The sequence below is a fragment of the Microcebus murinus genome, chromosome 14, assembly GCF_040939455.1.
Source record: "Microcebus murinus isolate Inina chromosome 14, M.murinus_Inina_mat1.0, whole genome shotgun sequence".
In the NCBI taxonomy this organism is placed as follows: Eukaryota; Metazoa; Chordata; class Mammalia; order Primates; family Cheirogaleidae; genus Microcebus; species Microcebus murinus.
In genome coordinates this window covers 81,425,546-81,439,892 of record NC_134117.1, presented here as the reverse complement: position 1 = coordinate 81,439,892, position 14,347 = coordinate 81,425,546, and the positions used below count along the sequence as shown (strand labels likewise).

Sequence of the window (14,347 nt, the reverse complement as noted above, 5' to 3'; positions counted from 1 at the left end):
GGCGGCGGAGGGCGCCCCTGCCCCGCTCAAGAAGCCGAGCCTCTCTGCGCTTTCCCGCCGCCGCCGCCGCCGCCGCCGCCGCCGCCGCCGCCGCCGCCTCCCGCCCCAGGCCCCGCGCCGGGCCGGGCCTGTTGAGTTCGCCGGCCGGGTCCCGTGGGCTCCCAGGGACGGGGGTGATGGGCGGGGCGGGGCGGGGGGCTGTCTCTCTATACACACACACACACACTCACACTCACTCACACTCACACAAGATGCGCCTCCACGGCTGGACTCGCCAAGGTGGAGCCCTCCCAGCCCCCCTCGTCTCCTCGCCCGGCCTCCTTCACCTACCCGCTGCCCACCCCCAGCGCGTCGCCGCCGCTGACGCTGACTGCGCACGCGCGCGCCCTTTGACCCCAGCCAGGGGCCGCCCTCCCCCACAACCCCTTTCAGCTGTGCCCCCCCTCGCCCTGTGGGTGGGCTGCCGCCTATTCCCCCGGGCCAGGGCTGGGGCACAGCGCAAGGGGGAGGGGAGCCAGTGTATGGGGCGTCTCTCTCTGGGGATGTGTCCCATGGGTGGGGTGGGGTGGCGTGGTTTGTGGGGCGCTGAAGAAATCAGTCCCCTCCATCTCCTACCTCTGGAAAACGCCCAAGCCCGTGGAGAACCGCCGGCACCGCTTCGTGGGGGCCGGGACCCTCCTCTGTGTCCTCCTGTGGCCCGGTCCAAGGGGCCTGGGCCTGGCCGGGGCTGCATTGGACCCCGACCACCCTGGCGTGTGGACTCGCTAAAAATCGGCCATTAGATATTGGATTCCAGCTTCATTGAGGTCATTTCACTAATGAGTGCACCGGAAAGAGTTTCCTAATCCATCTGTGAGGGTGGCAACTGAAAGAGAATTTGAAAGCTGACAGAATAGGCGAGGGAAGGCATAGGAGATTTCCACACCCAGCAAGGAAGCCTTTCCCGAAATGGAAGAAAGAAACGAGCAAACAGAGACACCGGTAGCCCGCCCGGAAAAGAGTCTGCCCCCGAGAGAAAGCACCCTGACCAGGTTCACCCGTGGGTGGGTGGCGAGCTAGCGGCGTTCAGAAGAGCGAGGCCCGCAGTCTGTGCGGAAGACACCTGCACTCGGGTGTGTGTGGCGGCCCGATTCACAAGCAGCTCTAGATGTTAAACCAAGGAGAAGCCAGGGAGTTCCCAAGGCCCCAGGTGTCCTCAGCCCACGACTGGCTGCTGTGGGAATGCGAAGCCCGGCTCCTTGTCTCAGAGCGGGGTTCCCAGGAGGATCAGGCTGAAGCTGGGACTTGGCCTCAAAGTGTCCCCTCGCATGGCCACCCCCTTCCCCTTCCTGCTCCTCTACTCCTGGTGCCCCTCCATCCAGGGGCCAGACCTTAAAGAGTCACCGCAAGAGAATCCTGGTCCCAAAGGAGCCTTCTGGGGGACCGGTGCTGAGAGAGGTTGTGGGCATGGCCCGCTGGGGCTCTGCCCGACCCAGGGCTGAGAGATGCCACCTCCCAGCTCTGGGTCCCTGCAGGAAGTGTTGGCAAGCACAGGGCCAGTCCCCCAAAGGCCCAGGTGCAGGGAGCCCAGGCCAAGCAGCCTGTGGAAGAAGCCACTTGCCGTGCCACCCCGGGAACAGGACTGCAGGCCCCGGCCCTTCCCACCTCCTCCTCCTCCTCCTCCTCCCCCCCCCCGCGCCCCCCCCCCCCCGGACATGGCACAGGGCTCAGAGACACCTCAGACTCTTGCTACCCAAGGTGCGAAGGGCATCAGTTGCTCCTCCAACCCCCCCCCCCGCCCAGCAGACCACGTTGTCCAGCCAGCCCCCGGGCCTCCCTGGGGTGCCCAGCACAAAAGTGCAGACACCCACCGGACCCTCAGTCTCAGCTTTCGGATGTTTTTGCCACTCTAAGGACCCGCAGGCCCGCTGGGCCTTCGGGCAGGACAGAGAGCCCCGGGATCCGACGTGGAGAGCTGCGTGTACGTACGTCCCCATCAGGAGGCGGTCCCCACCTCCGCGGCTCTCCCCTCGCGGGGAGCGGCAGCCCCAGCCGGCAGCCGCAGGGCCTCAGGGAAGACACCAGGCTGGGCCCCCCGCGGCACAGCGGGGGCACGTCCCCCGCACTCGACTTAGGGAAGGCTGCTGGAGACTGCTGCGGCCACCCTGCTGCCGGGTTTCTGGAGGGCTTCCTGGAAGCAGCCTCCACACCAAGCCCTTGGAAGGCCCAGGCGACGGAGGAGCCGGTCAGGCAGGGGCCGAGGACGGTGAGAGGCCGGGCGGGAAGGAGCATGTCAGGCAGGGGCAGAGGACGGTGACAGGCCGGGCGGGGAGGAGCCGGTCAGGCGGGGGCCCAGGACAGTGACGGGCCTGGCCGGGGAGGAGTGCGTCAGGCAGGGGCAGAGGAGACGGGCTGGGTAAGGGGTAGGGTGACAGTTAGGGCACAATTCACAATCGCAAAGACGTGGAAGCGACCCGAGTGCCCATCCATCCAGGAGTGCATTAATAAAATGTGGCGCGTGGACACCACGGAGTGCCATTCGGCTGTGAGGAGCAGCGGTGAGAGGGCGCCTCTCGTGTTCTCCTGGCCAGAGCTGGAACCCGTTCCAGTAAGCCAGGTATCCCAAGAATGGACACACGAGCACCACGTGAGCGCGCTCACCAGCAAATTGGTACGAACGGATGGACACCTAAGTGGACGGAGAGGAATCACCTTCATCGGGTGGGTGTCGGGCGGGTGGGGGGAGGCGATGGGCATCCACATCCATTAGGAATGGGGTGGGTGCGCACCGACTGGGGGATGGGCGCACTTGAAGCTCTGACCCCAGGGGGGAGGCTTGGAGAGGGCAACTGTACCCGACCTTAACACTGGTACCCCCACAATACGCTGGAACAACATGAGAGGTATATGAATGAGAACACAGGGGGGAGGGGTGCACGGGCAACACATGTCACCTGAATACTTGTACTCCCATCATCTGCTTGAAAAGAGAGAGAAAAGAAAATGCAATCATAGAGGTAAGAGACACTTTTTAAAAATCATGAATCCGAAGAGAAAAGTAAAAGGAGGCCTGTGGAGCAGGTCTGGGTGTGACTCCGGATCCCCCAACATCAGGTGCCACCACCAAAGATTCCTGCGTGGAGCCCATAGAACCCCCAAAAGCAACGGGACGAGTTCTGGTCACATACTCCCTCAAAATGACATCCTGGCCTTCTTCTGGAACTCCCTCCCCTCTCAGACTCTCAAGGTTTTCTCCAGCGTGTCTGTTCCCACAGAGCAGACCTTTGGTCTGAGACCTGACAGTGCAGATGCCACGCATGCTGCCGCGTGGCGGCGGTGTCGCGGCTTGGGACAAGAGGAGGCCCCACGGTGCGGGCTGAGGCGCCAGGCAGCGCGGCGGGCGCTGAGGGTTGGGGTCACCCCCACCCCGGGCCGCCGCCGCGCTCCCAGAAAGGGGACAGAACAAGAGGCAAAAAAAAAAAAAAAAAAAAAGAAGCAGCCTGTGGCCCCCGGTATTCCCAGGCAGTCTCCCATCCAAGTACTGACCGGGCCCGACCCTGCTTAGCTTCCGAGACCAGACGAGATCGGGGGCGTTCAGGGTGGTGTGGCCCTAGACGGCGGCGGAGGGCGCCCCTGCCCCGCTCAAGAAGCCGAGCCTCTCTGCGCTTTCCCGCCGCCGCCGCCGCCGCCGCCGCCGCCGCCGCCGCCGCCGCCTCCCGCCCCAGGCCCCGCGCCGGGCCGGGCCTGTTGAGTTCGCCGGCCGGGTCCCGTGGGCTCCCAGGGACGGGGGTGATGGGCGGGGCGGGGCGGGGGGCTGTCTCTCTATACACACACACACACACTCACACTCACTCACACTCACACAAGATGCGCCTCCACGGCTGGACTCGCCAAGGTGGAGCCCTCCCAGCCCCCCTCGTCTCCTCGCCCGGCCTCCTTCACCTACCCGCTGCCCACCCCCAGCGCGTCGCCGCCGCTGACGCTGACTGCGCACGCGCGCGCCCTTTGACCCCAGCCAGGGGCCGCCCTCCCCCACAACCCCTTTCAGCTGTGCCCCCCCTCGCCCTGTGGGTGGGCTGCCGCCTATTCCCCCGGGCCAGGGCTGGGGCACAGCGCAAGGGGGAGGGGAGCCAGTGTATGGGGCGTCTCTCTCTGGGGATGTGTCCCATGGGTGGGGTGGGGTGGCGTGGTTTGTGGGGCGCTGAAGAAATCAGTCCCCTCCATCTCCTACCTCTGGAAAACGCCCAAGCCCGTGGAGAACCGCCGGCACCGCTTCGTGGGGGCCGGGACCCTCCTCTGTGTCCTCCTGTGGCCCGGTCCAAGGGGCCTGGGCCTGGCCGGGGCTGCATTGGACCCCGACCACCCTGGCGTGTGGACTCGCTAAAAATCGGCCATTAGATATTGGATTCCAGCTTCATTGAGGTCATTTCACTAATGAGTGCACCGGAAAGAGTTTCCTAATCCATCTGTGAGGGTGGCAACTGAAAGAGAATTTGAAAGCTGACAGAATAGGCGAGGGAAGGCATAGGAGATTTCCACACCCAGCAAGGAAGCCTTTCCCGAAATGGAAGAAAGAAACGAGCAAACAGAGACACCGGTAGCCCGCCCGGAAAAGAGTCTGCCCCCGAGAGAAAGCACCCTGACCAGGTTCACCCGTGGGTGGGTGGCGAGCTAGCGGCGTTCAGAAGAGCGAGGCCCGCAGTCTGTGCGGAAGACACCTGCACTCGGGTGTGTGTGGCGGCCCGATTCACAAGCAGCTCTAGATGTTAAACCAAGGAGAAGCCAGGGAGTTCCCAAGGCCCCAGGTGTCCTCAGCCCACGACTGGCTGCTGTGGGAATGCGAAGCCCGGCTCCTTGTCTCAGAGCGGGGTTCCCAGGAGGATCAGGCTGAAGCTGGGACTTGGCCTCAAAGTGTCCCCTCGCATGGCCACCCCCTTCCCCTTCCTGCTCCTCTACTCCTGGTGCCCCTCCATCCAGGGGCCAGACCTTAAAGAGTCACCGCAAGAGAATCCTGGTCCCAAAGGAGCCTTCTGGGGGACCGGTGCTGAGAGAGGTTGTGGGCATGGCCCGCTGGGGCTCTGCCCGACCCAGGGCTGAGAGATGCCACCTCCCAGCTCTGGGTCCCTGCAGGAAGTGTTGGCAAGCACAGGGCCAGTCCCCCAAAGGCCCAGGTGCAGGGAGCCCAGGCCAAGCAGCCTGTGGAAGAAGCCACTTGCCGTGCCACCCCGGGAACAGGACTGCAGGCCCCGGCCCTTCCCACCTCCTCCTCCTCCTCCTCCTCCCCCCCCCCGCGCCCCCCCCCCGGACATGGCACAGGGCTCAGAGACACCTCAGACTCTTGCTACCCAAGGTGCGAAGGGCATCAGTTGCTCCTCCAAACCCCCCCCCGCCCAGCAGACCACGTTGTCCAGCCAGCCCCCGGGCCTCCCTGGGGTGCCCAGCACAAAAGTGCAGACACCCACCGGACCCTCAGTCTCAGCTTTCGGATGTTTTTGCCACTCTAAGGACCCGCAGGCCCGCTGGGCCTTCGGGCAGGACAGAGAGCCCCGGGATCCGACGTGGAGAGCTGCGTGTACGTACGTCCCCATCAGGAGGCGGTCCCCACCTCCGCGGCTCTCCCCTCGCGGGGAGCGGCAGCCCCAGCCGGCAGCCGCAGGGCATCAGGGAAGACACCAGGCTGGGCCCCCCGCGGCACAGCGGGGGCACGTCCCCCGCACTCGACTTAGGGAAGGCTGCTGGAGACTGCTGCGGCCACCCTGCTGCCGGGTTTCTGGAGGGCTTCCTGGAAGCAGCCTCCACACCAAGCCCTTGGAAGGCCCAGGCGACGGAGGAGCCGGTCAGGCAGGGGCCGAGGACGGTGAGAGGCCGGGCGGGAAGGAGCATGTCAGGCAGGGGCAGAGGACGGTGACAGGCCGGGCGGGGAGGAGCCGGTCAGGCGGGGGCCCAGGACAGTGACGGGCCTGGCCGGGGAGGAGTGCGTCAGGCAGGGGCAGAGGAGACGGGCTGGGTAAGGGGTAGGGTGACAGTTAGGGCACAATTCACAATCGCAAAGACGTGGAAGCGACCCGAGTGCCCATCCATCCAGGAGTGCATTAATAAAATGTGGCGCGTGGACACCACGGAGTGCCATTCGGCTGTGAGGAGCAGCGGTGAGAGGGCGCCTCTCGTGTTCTCCTGGCCAGAGCTGGAACCCGTTCCAGTAAGCCAGGTATCCCAAGAATGGACACACGAGCACCACGTGAGCGCGCTCACCAGCAAATTGGTACGAACGGATGGACACCTAAGTGGACGGAGAGGAATCACCTTCATCGGGTGGGTGTCGGGCGGGTGGGGGGAGGCGATGGGCATCCACATCCATTAGGAATGGGGTGGGTGCGCACCGACTGGGGGATGGGCGCACTTGAAGCTCTGACCCCAGGGGGGAGGCTTGGAGAGGGCAACTGTACCCGACCTTAACACTGGTACCCCCACAATACGCTGGAACAACATGAGAGGTATATGAATGAGAACACAGGGGGGAGGGGTGCACGGGCAACACATGTCACCTGAATACTTGTACTCCCATCATCTGCTTGAAAAGAGAGAGAAAAGAAAATGCAATCATAGAGGTAAGAGACACTTTTTAAAAATCATGAATCCGAAGAGAAAAGTAAAAGGAGGCCTGTGGAGCAGGTCTGGGTGTGACTCCGGATCCCCCAACATCAGGTGCCACCACCAAAGATTCCTGCGTGGAGCCCATAGAACCCCCAAAAGCAACGGGACGAGTTCTGGTCACATACTCCCTCAAAATGACATCCTGGCCTTCTTCTGGAACTCCCTCCCCTCTCAGACTCTCAAGGTTTTCTCCAGCGTGTCTGTTCCCACAGAGCAGACCTTTGGTCTGAGACCTGACAGTGCAGATGCCACGCATGCTGCCGCGTGGCGGCGGTGTCGCGGCTTGGGACAAGAGGAGGCCCCACGGTGCGGGCTGAGGCGCCAGGCAGCGCGGCGGGCGCTGAGGGTTGGGGTCACCCCCACCCCGGGCCGCCGCCGCGCTCCCAGAAAGGGGACAGAACAAGAGGCAAAAAAAAAAAAAAAAAAAAAGAAGCAGCCTGTGGCCCCCGGTATTCCCAGGCAGTCTCCCATCCAAGTACTGACCGGGCCCGACCCTGCTTAGCTTCCGAGACCAGACGAGATCGGGGGCGTTCAGGGTGGTGTGGCCCTAGACGGCGGCGGAGGGCGCCCCTGCCCCGCTCAAGAAGCCGAGCCTCTCTGCGCTTTCCCGCCGCCGCCGCCGCCGCCGCCGCCGCCGCCGCCGCCGCCGCCTCCCGCCCCAGGCCCCGCGCCGGGCCGGGCCTGTTGAGTTCGCCGGCCGGGTCCCGTGGGCTCCCAGGGACGGGGGTGATGGGCGGGGCGGGGCGGGGGGCTGTCTCTCTATACACACACACACACACTCACACTCACTCACACTCACACAAGATGCGCCTCCACGGCTGGACTCGCCAAGGTGGAGCCCTCCCAGCCCCCCTCGTCTCCTCGCCCGGCCTCCTTCACCTACCCGCTGCCCACCCCCAGCGCGTCGCCGCCGCTGACGCTGACTGCGCACGCGCGCGCCCTTTGACCCCAGCCAGGGGCCGCCCTCCCCCACAACCCCTTTCAGCTGTGCCCCCCCTCGCCCTGTGGGTGGGCTGCCGCCTATTCCCCCGGGCCAGGGCTGGGGCACAGCGCAAGGGGGAGGGGAGCCAGTGTATGGGGCGTCTCTCTCTGGGGATGTGTCCCATGGGTGGGGTGGGGTGGCGTGGTTTGTGGGGCGCTGAAGAAATCAGTCCCCTCCATCTCCTACCTCTGGAAAACGCCCAAGCCCGTGGAGAACCGCCGGCACCGCTTCGTGGGGGCCGGGACCCTCCTCTGTGTCCTCCTGTGGCCCGGTCCAAGGGGCCTGGGCCTGGCCGGGGCTGCATTGGACCCCGACCACCCTGGCGTGTGGACTCGCTAAAAATCGGCCATTAGATATTGGATTCCAGCTTCATTGAGGTCATTTCACTAATGAGTGCACCGGAAAGAGTTTCCTAATCCATCTGTGAGGGTGGCAACTGAAAGAGAATTTGAAAGCTGACAGAATAGGCGAGGGAAGGCATAGGAGATTTCCACACCCAGCAAGGAAGCCTTTCCCGAAATGGAAGAAAGAAACGAGCAAACAGAGACACCGGTAGCCCGCCCGGAAAAGAGTCTGCCCCCGAGAGAAAGCACCCTGACCAGGTTCACCCGTGGGTGGGTGGCGAGCTAGCGGCGTTCAGAAGAGCGAGGCCCGCAGTCTGTGCGGAAGACACCTGCACTCGGGTGTGTGTGGCGGCCCGATTCACAAGCAGCTCTAGATGTTAAACCAAGGAGAAGCCAGGGAGTTCCCAAGGCCCCAGGTGTCCTCAGCCCACGACTGGCTGCTGTGGGAATGCGAAGCCCGGCTCCTTGTCTCAGAGCGGGGTTCCCAGGAGGATCAGGCTGAAGCTGGGACTTGGCCTCAAAGTGTCCCCTCGCATGGCCACCCCCTTCCCCTTCCTGCTCCTCTACTCCTGGTGCCCCTCCATCCAGGGGCCAGACCTTAAAGAGTCACCGCAAGAGAATCCTGGTCCCAAAGGAGCCTTCTGGGGGACCGGTGCTGAGAGAGGTTGTGGGCATGGCCCGCTGGGGCTCTGCCCGACCCAGGGCTGAGAGATGCCACCTCCCAGCTCTGGGTCCCTGCAGGAAGTGTTGGCAAGCACAGGGCCAGTCCCCCAAAGGCCCAGGTGCAGGGAGCCCAGGCCAAGCAGCCTGTGGAAGAAGCCACTTGCCGTGCCACCCCGGGAACAGGACTGCAGGCCCCGGCCCTTCCCACCTCCTCCTCCTCCTCCTCCTCCCCCCCCCCGCGCCCCCCCCCGGACATGGCACAGGGCTCAGAGACACCTCAGACTCTTGCTACCCAAGGTGCAAAGGGCATCAGTTGCTCCTCCAAACCCCCCCCCGCCCAGCAGACCACGTTGTCCAGCCAGCCCCCGGGCCTCCCTGGGGTGCCCAGCACAAAAGTGCAGACACCCACCGGACCCTCAGTCTCAGCTTTCGGATGTTTTTGCCACTCTAAGGACCCGCAGGCCCGCTGGGCCTTCGGGCAGGACAGAGAGCCCCGGGATCCGACGTGGAGAGCTGCGTGTACGTACGTCCCCATCAGGAGGCGGTCCCCACCTCCGCGGCTCTCCCCTCGCGGGGAGCGGCAGCCCCAGCCGGCAGCCGCAGGGCATCAGGGAAGACACCAGGCTGGGCCCCCCGCGGCACAGCGGGGGCACGTCCCCCGCACTCGACTTAGGGAAGGCTGCTGGAGACTGCTGCGGCCACCCTGCTGCCGGGTTTCTGGAGGGCTTCCTGGAAGCAGCCTCCACACCAAGCCCTTGGAAGGCCCAGGCGACGGAGGAGCCGGTCAGGCAGGGGCCGAGGACGGTGAGAGGCCGGGCGGGAAGGAGCATGTCAGGCAGGGGCAGAGGACGGTGACAGGCCGGGCGGGGAGGAGCCGGTCAGGCGGGGGCCCAGGACAGTGACGGGCCTGGCCGGGGAGGAGTGCGTCAGGCAGGGGCAGAGGAGACGGGCTGGGTAAGGGGTAGAGTGACAGTTAGGGCACAATTCACAATCGCAAAGACGTGGAAGCGACCCGAGTGCCCATCCATCCAGGAGTGCATTAATAAAATGTGGCGCGTGGACACCACGGAGTGCCATTCGGCTGTGAGGAGCAGCGGTGAGAGGGCGCCTCTCGTGTTCTCCTGGCCAGAGCTGGAACCCGTTCCAGTAAGCCAGGTATCCCAAGAATGGACACACGAGCACCACGTGAGCGCGCTCACCAGCAAATTGGTACGAACGGATGGACACCTAAGTGGACGGAGAGGAATCACCTTCATCGGGTGGGTGTCGGGCGGGTGGGGGGAGGCGATGGGCATCCACATCCATTAGGAATGGGGTGGGTGCGCACCGACTGGGGGATGGGCGCACTTGAAGCTCTGACCCCAGGGGGGAGGCTTGGAGAGGGCAACTGTACCCGACCTTAACACTGGTACCCCCACAATACGCTGGAACAACATGAGAGGTATATGAATGAGAACACAGGGGGGAGGGGTGCACGGGCAACACATGTCACCTGAATACTTGTACTCCCATCATCTGCTTGAAAAGAGAGAGAAAAGAAAATGCAATCATAGAGGTAAGAGACACTTTTTAAAAATCATGAATCCGAAGAGAAAAGTAAAAGGAGGCCTGTGGAGCAGGTCTGGGTGTGACTCCGGATCCCCCAACATCAGGTGCCACCACCAAAGATTCCTGCGTGGAGCCCATAGAACCCCCAAAAGCAACGGGACGAGTTCTGGTCACATACTCCCTCAAAATGACATCCTGGCCTTCTTCTGGAACTCCCTCCCCTCTCAGACTCTCAAGGTTTTCTCCAGCGTGTCTGTTCCCACAGAGCAGACCTTTGGTCTGAGACCTGACAGTGCAGATGCCACGCATGCTGCCGCGTGGCGGCGGTGTCGCGGCTTGGGACAAGAGGAGGCCCCACGGTGCGGGCTGAGGCGCCAGGCAGCGCGGCGGGCGCTGAGGGTTGGGGTCACCCCCACCCCGGGCCGCCGCCGCGCTCCCAGAAAGGGGACAGAACAAGAGGCAAAAAAAAAAAAAAAAAAAAAGAAGCAGCCTGTGGCCCCCGGTATTCCCAGGCAGTCTCCCATCCAAGTACTGACCGGGCCCGACCCTGCTTAGCTTCCGAGACCAGACGAGATCGGGGGCGTTCAGGGTGGTGTGGCCCTAGACGGCGGCGGAGGGCGCCCCTGCCCCGCTCAAGAAGCCGAGCCTCTCTGCGCTTTCCTGCCGCCGCCGCCGCCGCCGCCGCCTCCCGCCCCAGGCCCCGCGCCAGGCCGGGCCTGTTGAGTTCGCCGGCCGGGTCCCGTGGGCTCCCAGGGACGGGGGTGATGGGCGGGGCGGGGCGGGGGGCTGTCTCTCTATACACACACACACACACTCACACTCACTCACACTCACACAAGATGCGCCTCCACGGCTGGACTCGCCAAGGTGGAGCCCTCCCAGCCCCCCTCGTCTCCTCGCCCGGCCTCCTTCACCTACCCGCTGCCCACCCCCAGCGCGTCGCCGCCGCTGACGCTGACTGCGCACGCGCGCGCCCTTTGACCCCAGCCAGGGGCCGCCCTCCCCCACAACCCCTTTCAGCTGTGCCCCCCCTCGCCCTGTGGGTGGGCTGCCGCCTATTCCCCCGGGCCAGGGCTGGGGCACAGCGCAAGGGGGAGGGGAGCCAGTGTATGGGGCGTCTCTCTCTGGGGATGTGTCCCATGGGTGGGGTGGGGTGGCGTGGTTTGTGGGGCGCTGAAGAAATCAGTCCCCTCCATCTCCTACCTCTGGAAAACGCCCAAGCCCGTGGAGAACCGCCGGCACCGCTTCGTGGGGGCCGGGACCCTCCTCTGTGTCCTCCTGTGGCCCGGTCCAAGGGGCCTGGGCCTGGCCGGGGCTGCATTGGACCCCGACCACCCTGGCGTGTGGACTCGCTAAAAATCGGCCATTAGATATTGGATTCCAGCTTCATTGAGGTCATTTCACTAATGAGTGCACCGGAAAGAGTTTCCTAATCCATCTGTGAGGGTGGCAACTGAAAGAGAATTTGAAAGCTGACAGAATAGGCGAGGGAAGGCATAGGAGATTTCCACACCCAGCAAGGAAGCCTTTCCCGAAATGGAAGAAAGAAACGAGCAAACAGAGACACCGGTAGCCCGCCCGGAAAAGAGTCTGCCCCCGAGAGAAAGCACCCTGACCAGGTTCACCCGTGGGTGGGTGGCGAGCTAGCGGCGTTCAGAAGAGCGAGGCCCGCAGTCTGTGCGGAAGACACCTGCACTCGGGTGTGTGTGGCGGCCCGATTCACAAGCAGCTCTAGATGTTAAACCAAGGAGAAGCCAGGGAGTTCCCAAGGCCCCAGGTGTCCTCAGCCCACGACTGGCTGCTGTGGGAATGCGAAGCCCGGCTCCTTGTCTCAGAGCGGGGTTCCCAGGAGGATCAGGCTGAAGCTGGGACTTGGCCTCAAAGTGTCCCCTCGCATGGCCACCCCCTTCCCCTTCCTGCTCCTCTACTCCTGGTGCCCCTCCATCCAGGGGCCAGACCTTAAAGAGTCACCGCAAGAGAATCCTGGTCCCAAAGGAGCCTTCTGGGGGACCGGTGCTGAGAGAGGTTGTGGGCATGGCCCGCTGGGGCTCTGCCCGACCCAGGGCTGAGAGATGCCACCTCCCAGCTCTGGGTCCCTGCAGGAAGTGTTGGCAAGCACAGGGCCAGTCCCCCAAAGGCCCAGGTGCAGGGAGCCCAGGCCAAGCAGCCTGTGGAAGAAGCCACTTGCCGTGCCACCCCGGGAACAGGACTGCAGGCCCCGGCCCTTCCCACCTCCTCCTCCTCCTCCTCCTCCCCCCCCCGCGCCCCCCCCCGGACATGGCACAGGGCTCAGAGACACCTCAGACTCTTGCTACCCAAGGTGCAAAGGGCATCAGTTGCTCCTCCAAACCCCCCCCCGCCCAGCAGACCACGTTGTCCAGCCAGCCCCCGGGCCTCCCTGGGGTGCCCAGCACAAAAGTGCAGACACCCACCGGACCCTCAGTCTCAGCTTTTGGATGTTTTTGCCACTCTAAGGACCCGCAGGCCCGCTGGGCCTTCGGGCAGGACAGAGAGCCCCGGGATCCGACGTGGAGAGCTGCGTGTACGTACGTCCCCATCAGGAGGCGGTCCCCACCTCCGCGGCTCTCCCCTCGCGGGGAGCGGCAGCCCCAGCCGGCAGCCGCAGGGCATCAGGGAAGACACCAGGCTGGGCCCCCCGCGGCACAGCGGGGGCACGTCCCCCGCACTCGACTTAGGGAAGGCTGCTGGAGACTGCTGCGGCCACCCTGCTGCCGGGTTTCTGGAGGGCTTCCTGGAAGCAGCCTCCACACCAAGCCCTTGGAAGGCCCAGGCGACGGAGGAGCCGGTCAGGCAGGGGCCGAGGACGGTGAGAGGCCGGGCGGGAAGGAGCATGTCAGGCAGGGGCAGAGGACGGTGACAGGCCGGGCGGGGAGGAGCCGGTCAGGCGGGGGCCCAGGACAGTGACGGGCCTGGCCGGGGAGGAGTGCGTCAGGCAGGGGCAGAGGAGACGGGCTGGGTAAGGGGTAGGGTGACAGTTAGGGCACAATTCACAATCGCAAAGACGTGGAAGCGACCCGAGTGCCCATCCATCCAGGAGTGCATTAATAAAATGTGGCGCGTGGACACCACGGAGTGCCATTCGGCTGTGAGGAGCAGCGGTGAGAGGGCGCCTCTCGTGTTCTCCTGGCCAGAGCTGGAACCCGTTCCAGTAAGCCAGGTATCCCAAGAATGGACACACGAGCACCACGTGAGCGCGCTCACCAGCAAATTGGTACGAACGGATGGACACCTAAGTGGACGGAGAGGAATCACCTTCATCGGGTGGGTGTCGGGCGGGTGGGGGGAGGCGATGGGCATCCACATCCATTAGGAATGGGGTGGGTGCGCACCGACTGGGGGATGGGCGCACTTGAAGCTCTGACCCCAGGGGGGAGGCTTGGAGAGGGCAACTGTACCCGACCTTAACACTGGTACCCCCACAATACGCTGGAACAACATGAGAGGTATATGAATGAGAACACAGGGGGGAGGGGTGCACGGGCAACACATGTCACCTGAATACTTGTACTCCCATCATCTGCTTGAAAAGAGAGAGAAAAGAAAATGCAATCATAGAGGTAAGAGACACTTTTTAAAAATCATGAATCCGAAGAGAAAAGTAAAAGGAGGCCTGTGGAGCAGGTCTGGGTGTGACTCCGGATCCCCCAACATCAGGTGCCACCACCAAAGATTCCTGCGTGGAGCCCATAGAACCCCCAAAAGCAACGGGACGAGTTCTGGTCACATACTCCCTCAAAATGACATCCTGGCCTTCTTCTGGAACTCCCTCCCCTCTCAGACTCTCAAGGTTTTCTCCAGCGTGTCTGTTCCCACAGAGCAGACCTTTGGTCTGAGACCTGACAGTGCAGATGCCACGCATGCTGCCGCGTGGCGGCGGTGTCGCGGCTTGGGACAAGAGGAGGCCCCACGGTGCGGGCTGAGGCGCCAGGCAGCGCGGCGGGCGCTGAGGGTTGGGGTCACCCCCACCCCGGGCCGCCGCCGCGCTCCCAGAAAGGGGACAGAACAAGAGGCAAAAAAAAAAAAAAAAAAAAAGAAGCAGCCTGTGGCCCCCGGTATTCCCAGGCAGTCTCCCATCCAAGTACTGACCGGGCCCGACCCTGCTTAGCTTCCGAGACCAGACGAGATCGGGGGCGTTCAGGGTGGTGTGGCCCTAGAC

At 64.0% G+C, this 14,347-nt stretch overlaps 4 pseudogenes; all 4 read right to left on the bottom strand.

The window, feature by feature from the left end:
* Window positions 1-3,476: 3,476 nt before the first annotated feature.
* Window positions 3,477-3,595, bottom strand: LOC142876103 (uncharacterized; annotated as a pseudogene).
* A 3,472-nt stretch (window positions 3,596-7,067) lies between these two features.
* LOC142876102 (uncharacterized) lies at window positions 7,068-7,186 on the bottom strand (annotated as a pseudogene).
* A 3,471-nt stretch (window positions 7,187-10,657) lies between these two features.
* LOC142876101 (uncharacterized) lies at window positions 10,658-10,776 on the bottom strand (annotated as a pseudogene).
* Window positions 10,777-14,228: 3,452 nt separating this feature from the next.
* LOC142876100 (uncharacterized) lies at window positions 14,229-14,347 on the bottom strand (annotated as a pseudogene).